The sequence below is a fragment of the Rhyacophila brunnea genome, unplaced genomic scaffold (genome assembly GCF_057557595.1).
Source record: "Rhyacophila brunnea isolate RB1 unplaced genomic scaffold, BYU_Rbru_1.0 scaffold_11, whole genome shotgun sequence".
Classification (NCBI taxonomy): domain Eukaryota; kingdom Metazoa; phylum Arthropoda; class Insecta; order Trichoptera; family Rhyacophilidae; genus Rhyacophila; species Rhyacophila brunnea.
Genome location: NW_028232763.1, coordinates 41,821,316 through 41,840,740, shown reverse-complemented (window position 1 = coordinate 41,840,740; position 19,425 = coordinate 41,821,316).

Genomic DNA, 19,425 nt, shown 5'->3' with positions numbered 1-19,425 from the left:
TTACGCAACGTATGGGGCAGTGGCGAGAGGTGAACGTAGGCTGTTAAGATTCTACATAAATAATAGTGCACACTTAACTTTTTTGTCATACCTACTTACTTATTTGTTTTCTACCACTAAACTAACAAACACTGTGTACACACTATGGTCTTAGTTCAATGAAAACGAATACTTTTAACTGATTAAAATATATAGTATGCACCATTTATGTCGAATCTTAACAGCCTACCTCCGCCTTTCCGCACTAGTATCAGGTCCGTGCTCTGGCTCTAAATACACATATGACTTTGTCAGACTTGGGATCCGACCCGAACACCCACAACTCCGTACATCGTTAGTTAATACTTGCTTAAATAATTATCTCAAGTATCACTGTAAATTGTTTGTGAAAATGTATAGTGGAAACAAAATACAAAATAGTCTTATTATTATGACGTACTTATTTTACTCTCTAGAATCTCTTATTAAACAGCATTTTAAAACTAAAATATTAGAGAACGTTCTTAATATATATTTTTTAATCTAGATTCTTGCATTTGATCTTAATATAAATTAAAGTACGTAAGGCAGATAAGTTATTCTTTTACGAATATGATTAACTATAAGAAATAATGTAATAAACAATTAGTAAAATCCTAGAAAATATCTTCGCAGAGTGTGATTCACACACGTCATGTTTTTCGTTTGCTAAGTGAGGGTTCTGACCACTCACTCTGCTATCTATTAAAATATTACTTTAATAATTGCTACCATCTTTGTAAATTAATGTACGAAATTTAAAATACTAATTGATAGATTTAATAAAAATGCTACAGTCTTAAATCTTAGTTAGTTACGAGTAATAATAATTATTGGCAAGTAAAATTTTCATTTTGTACTTCGTGGCTCATGAACCTCCGTAATAATTGTTACGAGTGTGGTTTTTTCTGAACTGTTTCAGGTAGACGATAAGGTGAATTTTGCAAATGGTGGCCGACATTAGACAGGGGATGGCACAAGAAGAAAAACATGTACAAGGACTTCAAAACAGAGTTAATAACCAATGCACCTGCTATACCGAATAAAAAATGAATACCGGTTTTTCGGTATTTCATTTTAAATACTTACCGGTATTCGTGAAAAATATTTTTTCTCAAGGTCGAGAACTTTTCCGCTCATAATGATTAATTCCATTTAGAAACCAAAGTCGAGAAATCTTTTTTTCGCTCAAGGCAAATTTCATCATAAAACCCGAAAACTTTTTTTAAACGTCCAAACCAAAGTTAAAAAAATATCTGGTGGATTTTTTGTTACCTAGCATTTTGTCAGATGAGTCAGTTTATTAATTTTTTCTGCTTTCTTAATATCGAAAATACCGATATTTTGACAAATTTAAACCGGTATTTCGGTATCGATTAATAACGGAATACCGGTTTTTGGAATAACGGTATTGCAATCCCTAAATTTAATGTATCAACATAAATAGTCCAAACACTTGAGGTAATACATTATATTATATTAATACAGTTTTTAGATTTGCTGTATTTTTTATCTAAAGAAACATTTTTTTCTAACCAAATAATATCTTTTTAGTATGAATGTAAAATAGTAGTATCGAATCTTAGTTTTAGTTTGATTACAGTATTGTTTGTGTTCAAACTAAGTGTTTTTCCATTATTTTTTTTTTCTAATCAACTCCAACATTATTCGATTCTTCATTATAGAGCAGTGGTTCTCACATGTGGCCGCACAATTGTCATTGACAGTTCTATGAAAACGTCTGGTGGCCACACCAAATTTCACCTTTGTTGTGATTGACACAAATGCGTGAAATTTTATACTGGCAGAAATGTCAGAAACTGACTATTTCACACATGATCTCATCACAAGAACACAATATTATAGATCATTTGAGCATGGAAAGAAATTTAAGACAAGTCATGTGTATGCCACCAATTTTATAGTTTAATAAATATATTTTTTTAAATATTATTCTGTAAAGCGCTGGTGGCCGCACATGAGAACCACTGTAATATAGATTATAATAATACTACAGTATATTTGATAATTGCAGTAAAATAAAATTGTTTTAAGCCCACTGTATAAATGAAGAGATAAAATAACATTTATTACTACTTTACTTTACTCACTCAATTATAAAACAATGTTTCTGTCAAATATTATAATATTTTGACGTGTATCTGTCCATTTCAAGACTACCACTGTCAAAAAGACAAACCTTATCGAATAGGTAATGCCTTTGAGTGTTTCAGCGAGATAAAAATGCTGCAACGGTGCCCGTGTCATATTTAACCGTTTAAAGTCAGCGGATTAGTCCTCAGGCAAGAAACGTTAAGACCTCTAATTAATTATCAACTCAGTCTTTGTGTCATACTGCTGAAATATTTCAGAGGAAAAGGGAAACAGTTGACAGTATTAACCGTCGGAGGTCTTTCTTTTCTGAGAATGTTTTTTTTATGTATAATATAATATAATGCGTGGACATTTTCTTTTTACATTGGCACGTGTCCGTGAGTAGGTACACGTGTTATATTTTAACATTATCATGATTATGGTAAAACTTCTGTTATGATTTATTTTTAAAAATACCAAAATAATCCTTCAACTAAATAGTAGTTAATGACTCGCAGTACACACAGCTGGTTGTCTTTCAATAATAGTCAAAACATCAATTTTATATTGGAATGAGACTTTAAACAATGGGGTGACTTTGAAATCGGGACATATCAAACGTAAGTGACATTCACAATGAGACATGTTCGCTTCAGACAATTACGTAAGCCACTATTTATATGTATTAATAGTATATACCAGTAGTGGCGAACCTGTGGTACGTGAGACGGGTTGACAAGGTGCGCGTATGTTTTATTTTGAAAAGAAAAAAAAATACTTACAATAATAATAAATGACATATCGCATTGTATAATAAAAAGCAGGCAAATACTCTTCAAGAATAAGCATTACGTTTAATGTAAATTTATAATTACATAGGTCGGTCCTTAAACTTAATGCGTCACATATAATATTATCAAACTAGCCTCATCAGGCGGCGGGGAAAGCCGCACTGCGAACCTCTGATTTTGATCGATTTACAATGCTTGAGACCACTCTAGTGAGAGAACTACAGTAACAAACGATTTCATTTCTATCCACAATAATGGCTGTAGAAAGAAAACGAAAAAGTGTGTAGAAAGTGTAGAAAAAAAAGAAACAAAAATTTGGTGGAGCTAGTACCCAGTAGTAATTTTATCAGTTTCAAAATTGGTGGACCAAAATGTATGGCGCAATTGAGAGTGGTAAACCTATATTTGTGCTATGTTCTGTGAGTGGTGTTTAGAACATCATCATTTTTAATGAAATTCTTAATAACCATTCTTCTCCCCCATGAAAAACTAATCGACACGTCAGACAGTCGAAAAATAATGTTTGTGAAATTTTGGCAAGCGTATGTAAAAAGGTTCGCCAACCCTGGTATATGCATATATAAGTGGTGTAGATCATTAATTATTACATTAATCATTGCGGAGAAATCGAATTACAGAAAAGTTAATTTATCTCTGAACGATAAACAGTGGACACGCCCAGTTTTGATCGTTAACTACTTAGTAGTTAGATATTTCATATTAGAAGCGTTATAAAATTCAACATTTATATATACTCTCTCAAAGAATATTTTAAGAGAATAGCCAGAAGAAAGATAAAAAAACATGTTGTCCTTGTATTATGTAAGTATGTATGTATGTATACATATTATTATTATTATTTGATGCTCTGTAGAAATAAAACTATTTTTTGTTCGAACCTTGAAGAAAGAATTTACGACTCGTGTAATAAAAGTGATGTCCCATTTGTTGACTTGACATTTGTAAATACTAGATATTCTGTCAGTCAGAGAATGTTCTCTAAAACAAAAAGAAAGATTGCCGTGAAAAATATTCATCTTGTTTAGTTTGATAGATGTTTTTCTTATAAGAAGGATCATTTCAAATAATATGGAAAACGTGGGCGAATAGTTTCATAGATAATACTTAAATTTCAAATCTTTTTAATAAATTTGCATACAACTAAAAAAAATATGAAACACTCGAGTTCTTTTTACGGTATATTATAATATAAAATCAATGTCGATTTTTGTTCAATTTTCTGTTAAAAGAATTAATAAATTGATTGCAATTAATTAACACCATTAATTCCCAATATTACGATACCATTGTTCCCAGAATGGACGATTTTACACCATCTGAGTGTAGTATTTTTATTGTTTATAATCACTAATTATCTATTTTTAGGTTTTGACAATTATTTATATTATAATAATATGCTTATCGAGTGTGTTATTATTGACAAGGTAGGGGGTTTTTTACAAACACTTCAACTATTCATAATTTGTTTGATCTATATTTTTTATAGTGATCCTTGACTTAATAGGTAGGTGATAAAGTTTTTCCCACCGAAACTAGTCAGGCTTGTTAGAATCACACTGCAGAATACACACTCCCAGGTGAAGGTGAATGGCCAACTGACGGAGGGCTTTGAAGTATCTCGGGGTCTTAAGCAAAGAGACAGATTGGCTCCCATGCTGTTCAACTTAGCCCTCGAATCCGCTATCAGAAAGTCTCAAGTGTACAGGAGCAGCACTATATTAAGCAGACCGAGCCAACTGGTTGGTTATGCAGACGACCTCAACATGATGGGCAGATCCATACAGATTGTGAAGAAAAAATTTGACCACCTCCAAAGGGCCGCACTAGAGATTGGCTTAAGAGTAAATGAAAACAAAACTAAAGTCATGGTACAAAGCCGACAAAATCAGAGTAGGCTGGGCCAAAGTTCCAGTTTTGGAAACCATCAATTTGAGGTTGTCAACCGGTTCACATACCTGGGTTCAAATATTACAAAAGGGAACGAGGAACTGGAAGAAATGAAAGCCCGTATAACCGCTGCGAATAAATCGTACGTCCCATTGCTGCCCATATTGAAATCCAGAAATGTCTACAGAAAAACTAAGACCCGGCTCTATAAAACCGTCATACGAACAGTCGTTGCATACGGGTGCGAGCCATGGACGCAAAATGTGAAAGCAGCTGAAACGGTGGATTGCTTTGAGAGAATGATCCTGAGGCGGATAGACGGACCCATGAATGATGGTGGGGAGTGGAGAAGTAGGTACAACACGGAACTATACCGCTTATACCAAGATTCAAAACTCTCTACCTTCATAAAACTCCAGAGGCTAAACTGGGTAGGCCATGTCCAGCGCGGATACCTGAGTCACGGATACCGAAGAAGATCCTCGAAGGAAACCCAGGGGAAAAGGCCAGTAGGAAAGCCACGCATACGATGGGGTGACGACATCACAAAAAATGCCAACCAGCTGCTAAAAATCATGAACTGGAAAAAATTGTGGAGGACCGTTCCGGCTGGAGGCCGGCGGTGGAGGAGGCCAGGACTCGACTTGAGCTGTAGCGCCATCGGAAAAGAAGAAGATACAGTGTTTAACTACTTTATTGTATTGATTTGTTATGTAAGTTAATTGTATTCGTTTTCAGAGTATATTTGCCTTTTGGTGAGTGTACATAGTGCCCGAAGATGCCGAAAGGCGAAACCAGGATCACAAAAAACGACTGAAATGACAAAACTTAAATTTAATCCATTATAATTTGAATTTATTTTGTTCACATTCTTTCACCTCAAATCGAACACTTCTTCTAACATCACCCACCTGATACTTTAAAGACGTTTCGTGACGTATTCTGGTATCGATTTAATTCTTTCCTACGTGCGAATTTTTGCTATCAATGTTGGAGAAGTTTCAGTGTCAAAAATAACCACTGTTGAGTTAATTCGTAAGTGGGTAATTTTATTTATCTCAATAATAATTAATATTTTTGTCGGAATGAATTAGAAAATGTTAGCGTTATCGCTGCGTTACGTGGGTTGCCCACAAATGGGTAGAAAGCTATTGCACTTCTTCCCTAAAATTACGCTAAATACAAACGGTGTTTTGCCAACTTCCACTTCCGGCAGATTAAATATGCAAGTGCTGCTTTTATATGCTATCAAACGTTCAAAGCTCCGACACCAGAGCGTCGCGATGCCGAACAAGTATCGTGTGAAGCCAAAGCTCCGACGGATGTACTTTCCGATGTTTGTTGAGTGTCAACAAAGAATAATTCATGTAATTTATATGTTCAACTTAGACTCTGCTAACAATTGAAGCGCATTTGCAACCATTAAAACTTGGTTTAGAATTAATGAAACGTCCATTTTAGATTTACAAATAGCATACAACAAAGGTAATTAGCTGGTAAAGATATCATTCATCATCATTTACAAATATTTTGATTTAAAATGCATTTAACATTTTTTTTTTATTCAACGGATAAAGACTAACCTAACCTAACATTACATTACATTCTTAAATATTGTGAATTATTTGTTGAATAAACAAAATAGTTTTTAAATATTATTCCTAGACTAAAATTTGATAAGATCCTGACGTCGGCTAGGAATAAAGGTAAGTACCTACCTTAGGAGGATTAGACAAATGCAAGACAATCAGTTAATAAAAATAATCAGCGCCGCTGAACACAATAATGGATCATTTGAAAATAAACCTTATGTACAGAATATTAGAAACATGTCATAATATAACACTGAAGTCTATTTACTCGACTTGGTTACCATTGCACGTGTAAGCAGTGGCTGCTTGTGGATATTATATCTCGGGGTGATGCGGTTGATTAAAAATAAAAATAAATGATTATTTGGATTATATTTTACTATTGACATCAAAATTATTAAAATGTTTTTATTTCAATATAAAATTGATTATTCTGTCTGTTTTCCTTGAAAGAAGGTCTATCACCTTTTAGTAGCTCTCGACATCTGTCGCGACTCGCGCCGCGCGTCGCTACTATCTCAGAGCCGCTGTCCCGACAACGTTCACAACAAGAAAATACTGTCTAAGCGGCAGTACCAGACTAAGCTCTGAGCTCCCGCTCCCCGCGCCCCGCCTTCACATATTCGAGCATATTCTAACGAAAGTGGTACTGCGTGAAATAACGCGATGCATCACTGTAATCGCGGTTATGATAATTATTATTGGATGTATCGGTGCCCGGGCAAGCTTAACACGCTTAAATAATATTGATATTTGCTTGGGGGTGCTGCAGTACCGCAGTGCACATGGACGAGCCGTGACCGCCGTGTAAGTATCCGTTAAATTCTCAGCGACTCAATTTATTGAATATACATAATTTGAAAACATCTCATGCATACACACACTAGAACAAAACTTTTTGTAGAAAAAATACGACACCTGAAATCCGCTGGATTCGCGCCAGTGTGCTTTTCCGATTAAGTTATTAAGTGATTAATCCTACTTAATTACAACGATTTTAACAAGTAGGTAGTTGTTACATGAAATGCTTATCGTAATGCACGAGATGTTTTCAAATTATGTATGTTCAATATAAAGAATGTTATAATATTATGTTATAATACTAATATTGTGCCTTATTTGTTGTATAAAAAGAAATTGCATATTAAAAAAACTCAATTTATTATTAACTATACAATTTTAAAATCTACCAAGTAAATGCTATCTCAATTAATAAAATATCTTACTTAGACGACAGAAAGATGTGCTTTTGACGCACGTATTCATTCTTAGCCAAAACTGTTAGTAGAAAGGCTTACACAAAGGTACAAAGCGGGTGTGCATGCTTTATGGTACAATTGATAACAATCCATCCCCTGCGATCATATTCAAAGTAAAATCAGCCCTTTCGCATCCACCACCCGAAATTAATTGTTAAGTCTACCCTGCATCTCCAGCGTGCTGAATGGATTATTTAAGTTGACTCATGAGAATAGAGTGTTGAATTTTCAAATACTTACCCTTCTTCTTTGGCTAGGCATAGAATCGTTACGATTTCATTGTTTTTGTAAAGCACACATTGACGCAGCCAAGTTAAGCGCTTGCCGAAAGCTCACAAGCCCGAAATGAGTTTGAATGTACCTATACTTCGTTTTGAAAGGTGCCTAATTGTTCAACCGTTTTAGAAGTTTAAACTAATATAAAATTTTACCTATAAATTGTAATGTTGACATGAATTTCATAGTTTCCAAATAAGTTGCTACTGTAATAGTGGGAGAGACTTATAATAATACTAATATACATGGTAAGGTTTTAATCTTCGCCCCAAGGTAGAGCATAATAATATAGGCTTGGGTTGATTTTTTGGCTTCCATATTAGTTGAAGTACGGCTTCGATTTGGGAGTCATAATATATTCGTTGAAATAGTAGGAACAACGAAATTTACAAAACGCGTGACGTATATACACAATGATGGTTGCAATTATGTTGCTCAAATGGTTGATAATTACTGTTGGCAGCCGCATAGATACTAACGCTGGGCTAAGAGATACCCATGCTTGTGTGTATGTGATAGTTTTATGCTAATTCATATTATTTTTTGTGAATATGGAATAACACAAAGCACACATAACTATGTAATTATATCAATTAGTTATATCATCAATATCCACAAATATTGAAGATTTTGGAAGGCGAATCTTGGATTACCAAACCCAACTCCTATCGAATGGTACAGAATACTCATTAACTAGAATATATGTTACACGAGTTTTAAGATTGCCTAAAACACTAACAAAAACTACACAAAATTGTTTGTAAAAATAAGTGTAATAAAGACTTGTTTATTACTGAACTTTATTTAAAAAATATAAATAAATGTAATGTTTTTCATAATAATTCCCGAACCGGAGTGCCATTTTTCCATTAGACGGATCGTTAATACGTCCAGTACTCAAAACACGCCTGGCGTGTGGCCATTAGATACATATACATTCACTGCTGACCAGTTAATTACTACATTTAATTATCATGATAATTGCTACACGCCAGGCGTGTCTTGAGCACTTACCGAGTTATGGTAAATAACTGGTCGGCAGTGAATGGGTTTGTGTCGAGGATTTCACGAACTGGAGCCGCGCGTCGATGCGTTTCGATCCATTTCGAGCGCTGAATTCATGGTACCAGGCTTTAGAGTTTAGATATTATGTTAATTAAGTTTAATGATGCAATTGCTAATAATAGTAAGAAATCCATTGTGTTAATTCCACAGAACAGAAAATTATTTGTGAGTTCCCTGGTTTATTCACATTTCCATATTTTAATATTTAAAAAAATATAATATGTCCAAATTACAACTGCTACATATTATATTATATTTTGTTGAAATTCAAAAATTACACTCACCTACATAAACTAAAAGACTTCGGGATTATATTCCATTTTGGTATTCAATGGACATGAATAATTTTTAGCATTAGTGGAGTCCAGACTATTTGCATTATTTCTAAGTGCGAAATTATGCAGGTTAGCCGGGTACTATCCCAACAGAATAGAACAGAGCCAGACTCGGGCGTGAGATTCGCCTAGACGAGGAATAATTGAATAAGTTTGATGAGATACATGCCCCACTGTGATCCCCATACAAATAATATGAACAAAATTGAAACAAAGTAACCAATTTTTCTATGAATAAATTCTTACTTAATTTCCCCGTCTGAAATAATTAATTTGTTCATGTTTTTACAATTCGTGGGGTTGCTGCCAAAAGTTGGTAAGTCGATAATTTAAAGAATTATAGTTTTTCGCACCATATTATAGTAAATAAATATCGAAAGTATAGTACTTTTGGCGTATTTTGAATGACAAATTAAATATGTTCATCTGAAATGGATGTCAGCCACTTGCTCAAACTATTAGGTCCACACTCCGACGTGGCTTAAGCGTCGGCCTATAGTGTCGTGGGTCCCAGGTTCGAATCCTGGGTCTGACGAATACACAATACATATTGTTTTTCAATTTGTGTATGAGTCGGAGTATGAATGGACCTAACTTATTATTTATAAAAATATATTTTGTTATTCCATCTATTATCATAAATATATGAAGTTTTAGTCTCGGTGCAACAGTCATTATCGTAATATCACTCAACATAAATCTTTCTGGCGTATTATTTATACGAGTACCAAGCCCACTAGGGATTGCAATATCGGTATTCCAGGATTTATCGATACCGAAATACCGGTTCAAATTCAAAAAATTCAAATCACCTGTACAAATTTTCAAATGCCAACAGAATTTTATGAAGGTACTTAGATACATTGCATGTACATCTAACATCAATGTGTTTTTTACCTGTATTTATGGATAGATACTTCCAATTTTTCCATATGTTTTAAAGAATATCGAAAAAAATTTAAAATACCGAAAAACCCGTATTGACATTTTCATTCGGTATTGCAATCAATCAATCAATTCAATCTTTTAAGTCAATTAACCCTTCATTGATACATAGCAATTAAAATAAGTTAATGGTGGGCAATTTGTAAGTAATTGAGAACGTTGAAAAACTAAACTCTGTTGTCACAAAACATAAGACGTTTTACAAAGTGAACGAAAACCTAACCACAGAAAACTTACATAACAGAACCCATAGTTAATGTAGTGTATTATATCCAAGCACCCCATATGAGAAATGTAACTACCTAGGTGAGGCTTTAGTCCAGTAATTCCTCAACATAGGCTGATGATTTAACAGTTATTTATGCAAATGAGCCGGTTAGATTTGTAGTAAATACTCATAAAGAACGTACCAGTAAAAATTGACATTCGAGGTCAAATTTTATATTCGACCTTTATTCAACAATATAGTGTTGATTCTATTAATTATGTATATATTATTATTTAGAAATGGGACATAATAATTCCATTAAGGGTTTCTGACATTGAATTATAATTTAGGAAAATAAATGTAATGTTCTGAATTATTCATATTAAAATACGTTTTTTATTTAATTTGTAAATTCTACAGCTATCCAGAGCTTACACATTTTAGCTAGTAAAACAAACGTTTATTTTTACCATTATAATGGATTGTCACTACGTAAACACCATTTCTGTTTTAATTAATACTGTCGAAATCACATCCACCATTAGTTCCCCACATACCACAAGTATCTACCATTAGACCAAAATTATGATGGATAGTAGGTATTAGATATTTTTTATTCAACAAACGAGATTAGACATAAATAATTTGGAAACAACCCTAAAACATACTTCTTTTCAGAGCGTTGGAGCGGAGCTCGGAGCAGGAGTACGGAGCAGGAGCACAGAGCAGGGGAGCAATGAGGTTTTATTCGGAGCACCGTATATTTGAATTGCTCCACTGCTCCGGATGTTTTTACTATTATTAAATTTTCTCACATATCGATATGGATGTCGACTTTGGAAAGGAAAAAGGGCGTAATCCACATAAATCAAATTTTACAGGAGGCACAAAATCGTTTTTGTTATGGCTTTCGCTCAAAGTTAAAATACAAAATAGACATAACCTTGAAGTGCATGTTAATTAATAATTTGGTTTATATATCCCTAATTTGATATTAATGATTGAGTTAAGTAAAAAAAATCAAAAAAATTATGGTTAAGTCGTTTTTCCCACGTCACTTCCTTCTTTTTTTTTTAAATTTCTAGCTAAATTTAGATAATAAATCGGCATTTGCAGCACACATCATTTGGACACATTATGTATTTAGTTATTATGCAATAAAACCTATTTTGAAAAAACTGAGGGCAACGCCCTTTTTTTTTTTACAGTCGATATGCTATTTTATAATACGTCCACTGCATATATTAGATAACTGATAAGAGCATCATGCATCATTCTCCAAATCAGTAATAAGTGGATTCGAATCCTGAGACTCAATAAAATTCGTTTAGTTTTCATATCCTGAACTTTAACCTAGGCTATAATTTACACTATGTTAAATCTTGTATTGTGTTTCATCCCCGCACTGGAAAAATGGTAATGGACCATTTACCCTTTTATTCAATTTAATTTTCTAAGAAGAATTTCGAGTTGTTGTAACTTATATTAAAATATATTTCAATATACCCGAGTTTCTCGAAGCAACTCCTACGGGATTTCTTATACATAATCTATCTCAATATATAACGATTTTCATTTGTAGTTGACATAGACATATTGCCTACGTAGGGTTCAATTTTTGAAAGCCTTTGTTTTTTTAGCATAAAGCCAATAAGGAAGTGTAAAGACACTGGCATGCAGCCTTCAGACTTTACAGCTGCTAAAACAAAGCCTTGCCAGTCCGAAACGGAGCTTTAAGTTTTCACGACCATCATTTCAGCATGAAAAATTATCTGTAAACACAGTACTTTAAGTTGCCCGAGTTTAAAATCGCGAGAAACATGAAAACGGACAGTTTATAATTCGTTTAAAGCTTTATTTGGGTTACTACACTATACAGTATAATTGTGTATTTTCTTCTTCATAAAATACGTACTAAAAACAAACTGGTTTTTTTCAACGTCCATTCAAACCTAAACAATAAAAAACCGCTACGGCTATGTCTATTAAAATATTCAACGGCACGGTTTAATACGTGCTAACCTCAAATAAACTAAGACGTAGGTATTTATGTTAAAAATGTTTTTAAAAGCGACTGCATCGTTATCAGTGATTTTATATACATAGTTCTAGATTAAGGCGATTCTAAAATTTCTAATTTATTCAGCCATTTTTTAAACTTACACACTACTTATTACAAACACCTTCTTGGCTGCACGGCGACTTCGGTATTGGGTAACTGCTCCAGAGACATTTCCACTCATAAAAAATAGTGATGTTTTACTTGTCCATAATACCAGCGCATCTATTCTATACACGAGACTGCTTTCGGCCGCTATCTAGGGTAGGTTTGTATTGAAGCATTAGCACTTATTGTAACAATTACAATAAGTTAGCCGTCTTAACAGTCAAAACTGTCTATCTCACTCTAAAATTTAGCATAGTCAAGAGAGGTACTATTAAAACATAGCACTTATTGTAACAATCACAACTAACTTATTGTAATTGTTACAATAAGTCCTAATACTTTAGTGGGATAATTAATTTCAATGTCCATTCATTCATATTTTTTAAATAGATTCTCACGTCCACCACATTCCGATATTTAACTGGGCAGGCCGGTTATTGCGACTTAGTTTCCACGAGTGCTGATTACGTCAAATTCAGTATGTTTTTGGCACCATGCGGCCAGAATGGATGTATCATGTACGCCATTCACAACCATACTAAGAAACTTCCAGCTCCACTTTGAAGGGCGATTCTCGTTTATTATGTCACAGAGTACGCTCAAGTATTTATTTGCTCTGGAAACATTCCTAAGGCTTAATGCAGGAGTTTATATATATTAGCTAAATATATATAGCCAAAAATTAATTGCATGTATTTTTTTCCAATGAAATTTACATAACTATACATAACATAACATAGAAAACTACATAAATATTATATATTTGACAAATAAATATTACTTCTATTTTTCCAACAATTTCTAGCCAATTGATGAAGAGAAGTATTAATGAAGTTTTAAATATTTTTAGAAAAAATATTATGCAATTATGTTTTTATTAATATATTATATAAATTTTAATGTGTGTGAATGTTGTACGCAAACAATATACAATAAAAAAGAATGGCAATTTAATAAGTGGTATCATTAGAATTTAATTTTTTCAACCAATTTTTAACAGTTAAAAAAGCATGTAGAATTTCCTATTTCTCCTTTCTTTCTTTTTCCATGATTTTAAATTGTATGCCTCCCTTTTTAAGTATCTGCATATGGATATATTTGTAAACCGATTTGATTCGGAATCCCTGCCTTAAGACATGCATTGATGACATTTTATAAAAAGTAATTTATGATAGAAATACAAAATGAAAATTAATCTTGATATTATTTAATAACAGTGTTTATAAAATTTATAAAATAAACAAAAGAAACCCACAATTAAATAATTACAAGATGAAAAGAGCGTTTTATATACCTACAACGTTTTTAAATTTTCTGTTGAATTATTATGCTCAATATGCAATAAACAAACACAAATATAGAATACTGAAATGTCATTTTGACATTTCATTTTGATTTCCATAGTAACGCACGTATATATTAATAATTTAGTTGCTAGGACCACCCCTTTAGCAACCAATAACTTTTTACGGATTTTTCTGAAATAACTTTCCATATAAAACAGAATTAACTGAAAATGAATTCAATTCTGCTTAAAGATGGCTAAAAGTATTAAAATAATGCATTGGCATCGTGTTCTAATATATTCTAAAAGTTTCAAATGTCTAGCTAGTCGGGAAGTTAGTTAGAAATCGATTGCAAGATTTGTACTGGACAAACAACCACCGGACATAGCTAATAAAAACGTCGTAAAATATTTGAAACGCATTGGTTATATTTTCATATTGCATTAGTGCGTGATAAGCCTGTTATGAGAAGACAGTTTTTATCCAGTAAAAATGTTGACTGCAACCACGTAGGTAATTAACAAATTTTGAATTTTTAATTTTTCTAAATTTTTCTTTGGAAACCATGCCATATGGAGTGACAAAACTTTAAGGGTGAAGATGTGCGTGTTGATGCTGGTGATGATGCCGGATGATGTGAAAAGCGATGAATGAAGACTTGTAGTTACCGGATAAGATGGCGAGCTTAATTTTCGGATTGACAAATACAGTTTACATAGATACAATAAAGTCAATTATATAAAAAAAACTAGTGACATAATATGTAGCTCGAGACTTGGCGATACTCAGTGACTGTTACACGATCAATATAAAAGCGAATTGAGAAATTCATTCAATCGTGATAGCCTATGTATTGAACTCTTCGCAATTGAATAATGCTGATACTGAGTATCCCATGCCTTCGATGAGAAGTACATTTTAACATAATTAATATTACTGAAGAGTAAACGTTCTTATTTGCTATTGGTAATTAGATTGTTGATCGCCAAATACTTATTGAGCAGCAGAAAAGATTCACGAGCAGCACAATAGTGAAAAGCAAGTATACTTTCAAGAAATATACTTAAAAATTGTTTTTTTGGAGAATTATTGGACGAAAAATACTTGAGCTATTAAAACTTAAGATGTGACAATATTTTTTTAATATTTTCTTTTCATTTATTATTAGGTCACCTGGTTCAGTGGTTCAAACTCGTTAGTCAAAAGAGCCAAATATCAACAGTACAACAATTGAGATTTCTTTTGAGAGCCAAATTTCTTAAACTTTAACTAAATAGGTAGGTACACTGTTTATTAACTTAATAAACTTTTAAGTCCTAATTAAACTATAGGCACACTGAATAAAACTTGATACCATACTTAATAATGATCTTATTTATAAATAAAAGGGATTTCAAGCTATACACATTTATATTTTTATAAAAATCGATGTTTTTTAAATAAATATAAAATATATCAAAACTATGAATTAGATTTTAATAATAAATATGATCATAAAATATATGTAATAATAAGATGGGGTCCTGTGACAAATTCACATTCTATAACATTTTTTTTACAATCGTAAGTTTATCTTTCACTTAACATTAAAAAAAATCTTTTTAATGTTTAAATTACAAGCTTCGTATTGTTCTGCTAGGTGCCTCTGGTAGGTAAAGATATCGCCTTAAGCTGATTTAGATGAGACGTAGCGTCTACCATGAAATATTTTTTTTGGATCCACTGATCATCCGTTAGTTTTGGATAGTGAACATTTTTCTCAAGGTTGGTTTAATTTCTGTTAATAAGAAAGCGAAACGTTTTAAAACGTTTCCTCTTGATAACCAACGTGCTTTGTTATGCAGCAGAAGATCTGCGTACCTAGAGCCGAATGCAGAATCTAAGAAATCGTTCCTAAGGATAAGTCGCCGAAAAGGATGACTTAACTTAGGTAAAGATATCCATAATTTAAGTTATTTTAAAGAAGCACCAGGTCACTGATATTAAAATATATAATAATATACAAATAAATTATCACGAACATGTATCAACTTACCTATGAAACGTAATACCATCTTCTTGCTTATCAGTACGGCTACCATATTTTAATACAACACACAGAACCATCTTTCCTACTTAATTAACTAAAAATATTTACCACTGACTTTATGTTTAACACAAAAAATACCAATTTAGCAACACGAGCTACGACGCTACGTGAAGCGATTCACCGCAATTTGTCAGCGATACTTTTGGAAACTAACTAAAACATATGTAGACCTTTTATCTTACTCTAGCGCGTGTCGCAGAGATTATAAGGGTGCCGAATACTTTCTCACTCGCACTCATGCATCGTTTTTGTTCAGGCCTTGGTCTGCACACAAAGCGCTTCTAGATGAATGATGCAATGGTAAGCAAGTATCTCGTGATTATTTTTTTTTAAATACAGGTAACTTTATGCTTCGAGAAGGTAGGTACTTTCGTGACGTTCATACGCACCTGCACGTGGTCATTTATTTCAGAGCCGCACTCAAGGGTCCAAAGAGCCGCGGTTTGCCGACCACTGATATAGTTCAATAAATTTCTCAATGTTCTATATTTTATCACAAAAATTAAAATAATAATTAATGTAATAAAACTATGATGCATGTTTTTTTTCACTTTTATACTTAGAAAGTTTTTCAAGTCTACGGTAGGTACATTTTAAATGTTGTCACATCATAGAATAACAGCTACAACTGAAATAAAGGCGTCGGAAAAACTTCTTCTGAAGACAATCTAAAATAAACTTGTATTTTTTTCCTAATGGTTTCAGATAATGGACTCATATCTGAGAAGATGTGAATAATGATAGGACATTTAAATCGTAGTCCATAAAATCTACCCTAATGTCTAGCATAGTATTATACCACAATATAGTATATTCATTATATTGTTTTGTAGGTACGCACTGCCAAAAAATCATTTCCGTTTCAACGTACAAAAACACACACAGCATTATGAAAATATAACTTTCCCTCTGATTAGTTTTAATAGCTTCATACTGTGGTGTAGCACCGTAGGTAAATCGTAGAGGGGCTGCGATGGCGTAGCAAGCCTCCCAGGTGGCCTCGAGACCTCCGGGAGCTTTAAGGCCCACGCGGTCGGGTGAGCTTAATTAAAATATTGCGCTGAAATATGTCATACATAAGCTCGCATGTATATGTACGTACACATTATATAAGTTTGCATCTAGTCATAGTTTGTACAGGTATACTGCGCGTCGGGGGTGAATATTACATGCGAAATTATGCAAATGGCTCCACATCGGATAATTCTTTTATTTTATTACCCATTGTGCTGTAAAGGAAACAATGAGTTTAACGTGCAAACAACCTGAATAGATACGCCAATTAAACTTTAAGAAGTTATTTGTTTCAAAATGATTTTTTAATACAAAAATTATTATTAGTATTAAACAACAACACAAGTTTTTTATTAACAGTGAACCCAGTGACGTCCCGTAGGTGTAGGCAGATTGAGCATCGCTTGGGGGCGGCAGTTACTCGAAGGGCGGCAAATCGAGGAGAACCATTTGGTATATATAGAAATAGCTTCATAAAGTTAGTAATAACGGAAAAATCTTTCCATTAAAAAATCAGCTTACTGATAATATAGTCTATTGAAGCAGAGAGGCATTTAAATTAGATTTGGATGACATAATTACTGACTTTGCAAAAAAAAAGGCCAGGATTTTTTATTTTATTTTAATCGTTGAGTGCTGATGAGTGTTGAGACTATTATTAAAATAGTGTATTTATGATTAAAAGTTGGTTTATATTAAATAAATACCAAGAAAAAATATTTTGTTTACATGTACAAGGTCACAGGTGGTGAAAATGGTCTGAAAATAATAAATAATGTATTGCTAAATGGTACAAAACAAATGTGTCAGAAATATCAACCAAATAGGACCTTAGATTGGTGATTTGGGTAAATGTCTATCTTGATTATATTATATTTATTCCCCTTTTATATGTAAATTTAATTTTGTATGTTTTAGTGGTATATAATTTGATAGTAATGTACATTTATTATACAATACATTTCTTAGATATTGTAGTAATTAAATGATGTAAAAAAATACTGTATAAAAATAGGGCGGCATTTTGGCGCTGCCTAGTGGCGGCATTTTATCTAGGGACGTCACTGAGTGAACCAATTGAACGTGTGACCTAATGAGAAATAGAACCAGTCTCGTGAAATTAAAATTAGAATTTAGATCACACGAAGTGTTCTCAAAATGAGATGCCTCCTTAGCGATCGATACCTTAACCTAGGTCTGAGACTGCGTATGGTACGTTGTTATTTTCTCTCAATTCTTTTTTATGATATTGAAGTACGAACGCTAAAAGAGATGTCACGGAGAATTAAGGCTTTAAAGATGTGCCTGTATAGACGCATCCTCAAAATTCTTTGGGTGACAAATGTTGAAGTTCTCAATCGAATGAGAAAGAACGGAGAAATTCTGCGTAGTCCAATTACCAGGAAACTACAGTACCTCGGCCACATTATGAGAGGACAAAAGTACAGCTTTCCCCGAATTGTCTTCCAAGGAAAGATCAACGGTTATTAGTGTAGCAGACGATGACGCCCCATTTCGTGGCTAAAGAACATCCGTGATTAGTACGAGTACAGATCCACTGAACTGTTTCAGATAACATATGAAAAAGCTAAGATCGCCCTGATGATGGCCGACCTCCGCTAGGGGATGGCACGATAAGAAGATATACATATTAAAATGACCAGATTCTCCATTTCTCTCAATATTTTCGGGATATTGGCCATTTTATTAATACAATCAATATTAATAATTTATATAATCAAAATATTAAACATACATGTACGTAAGTACAGTCGAATTTAAATACTGTAAAAATTGTTTGTCAAACAAGAAATGATTCTTCTTTTAACCTTACTAATACGGCAAAAAGGACCTCTGGGAGAAATCTAATTATCATAAACAAAGTATAGTTTTTAATAATGATATTCCTATATTGTTGCGCTTTTCATAATGGACTGTATTTTTGTGACGGAATGATTGTGATGGTGGATGTGGATGCTAGGGGGGAGGGTTACGTTAGGATGCCAGGCACTGACCTTTTATGATGTTGATGATCTTTCTTTGTGGTCTGGTTGCACTAGCATTCGTGCGATATTGTTTAATGAGTTACGCGGTGCGCTTGACGGTACACTTTTGATGAATGATAAATGAGGTGAATAATAAGAGCCGGTATCACGGCTTTACAGATATTCGAAAGTATCACATGGACAAGCGTCACACTATATGAAACTGACCCGGCCGTGATCCACGAATAACTTCTGAATCAGTCTGTATATACGAATTAATCAATAAACGGCGGTTTGGCTATAACAAGCCTACACGCACTTGTTGTCTTGAAGTAACTTGGGGTAACTCACGTTATTTAATCACAGTCGACTGATGACCCGTAACTGCTGGTC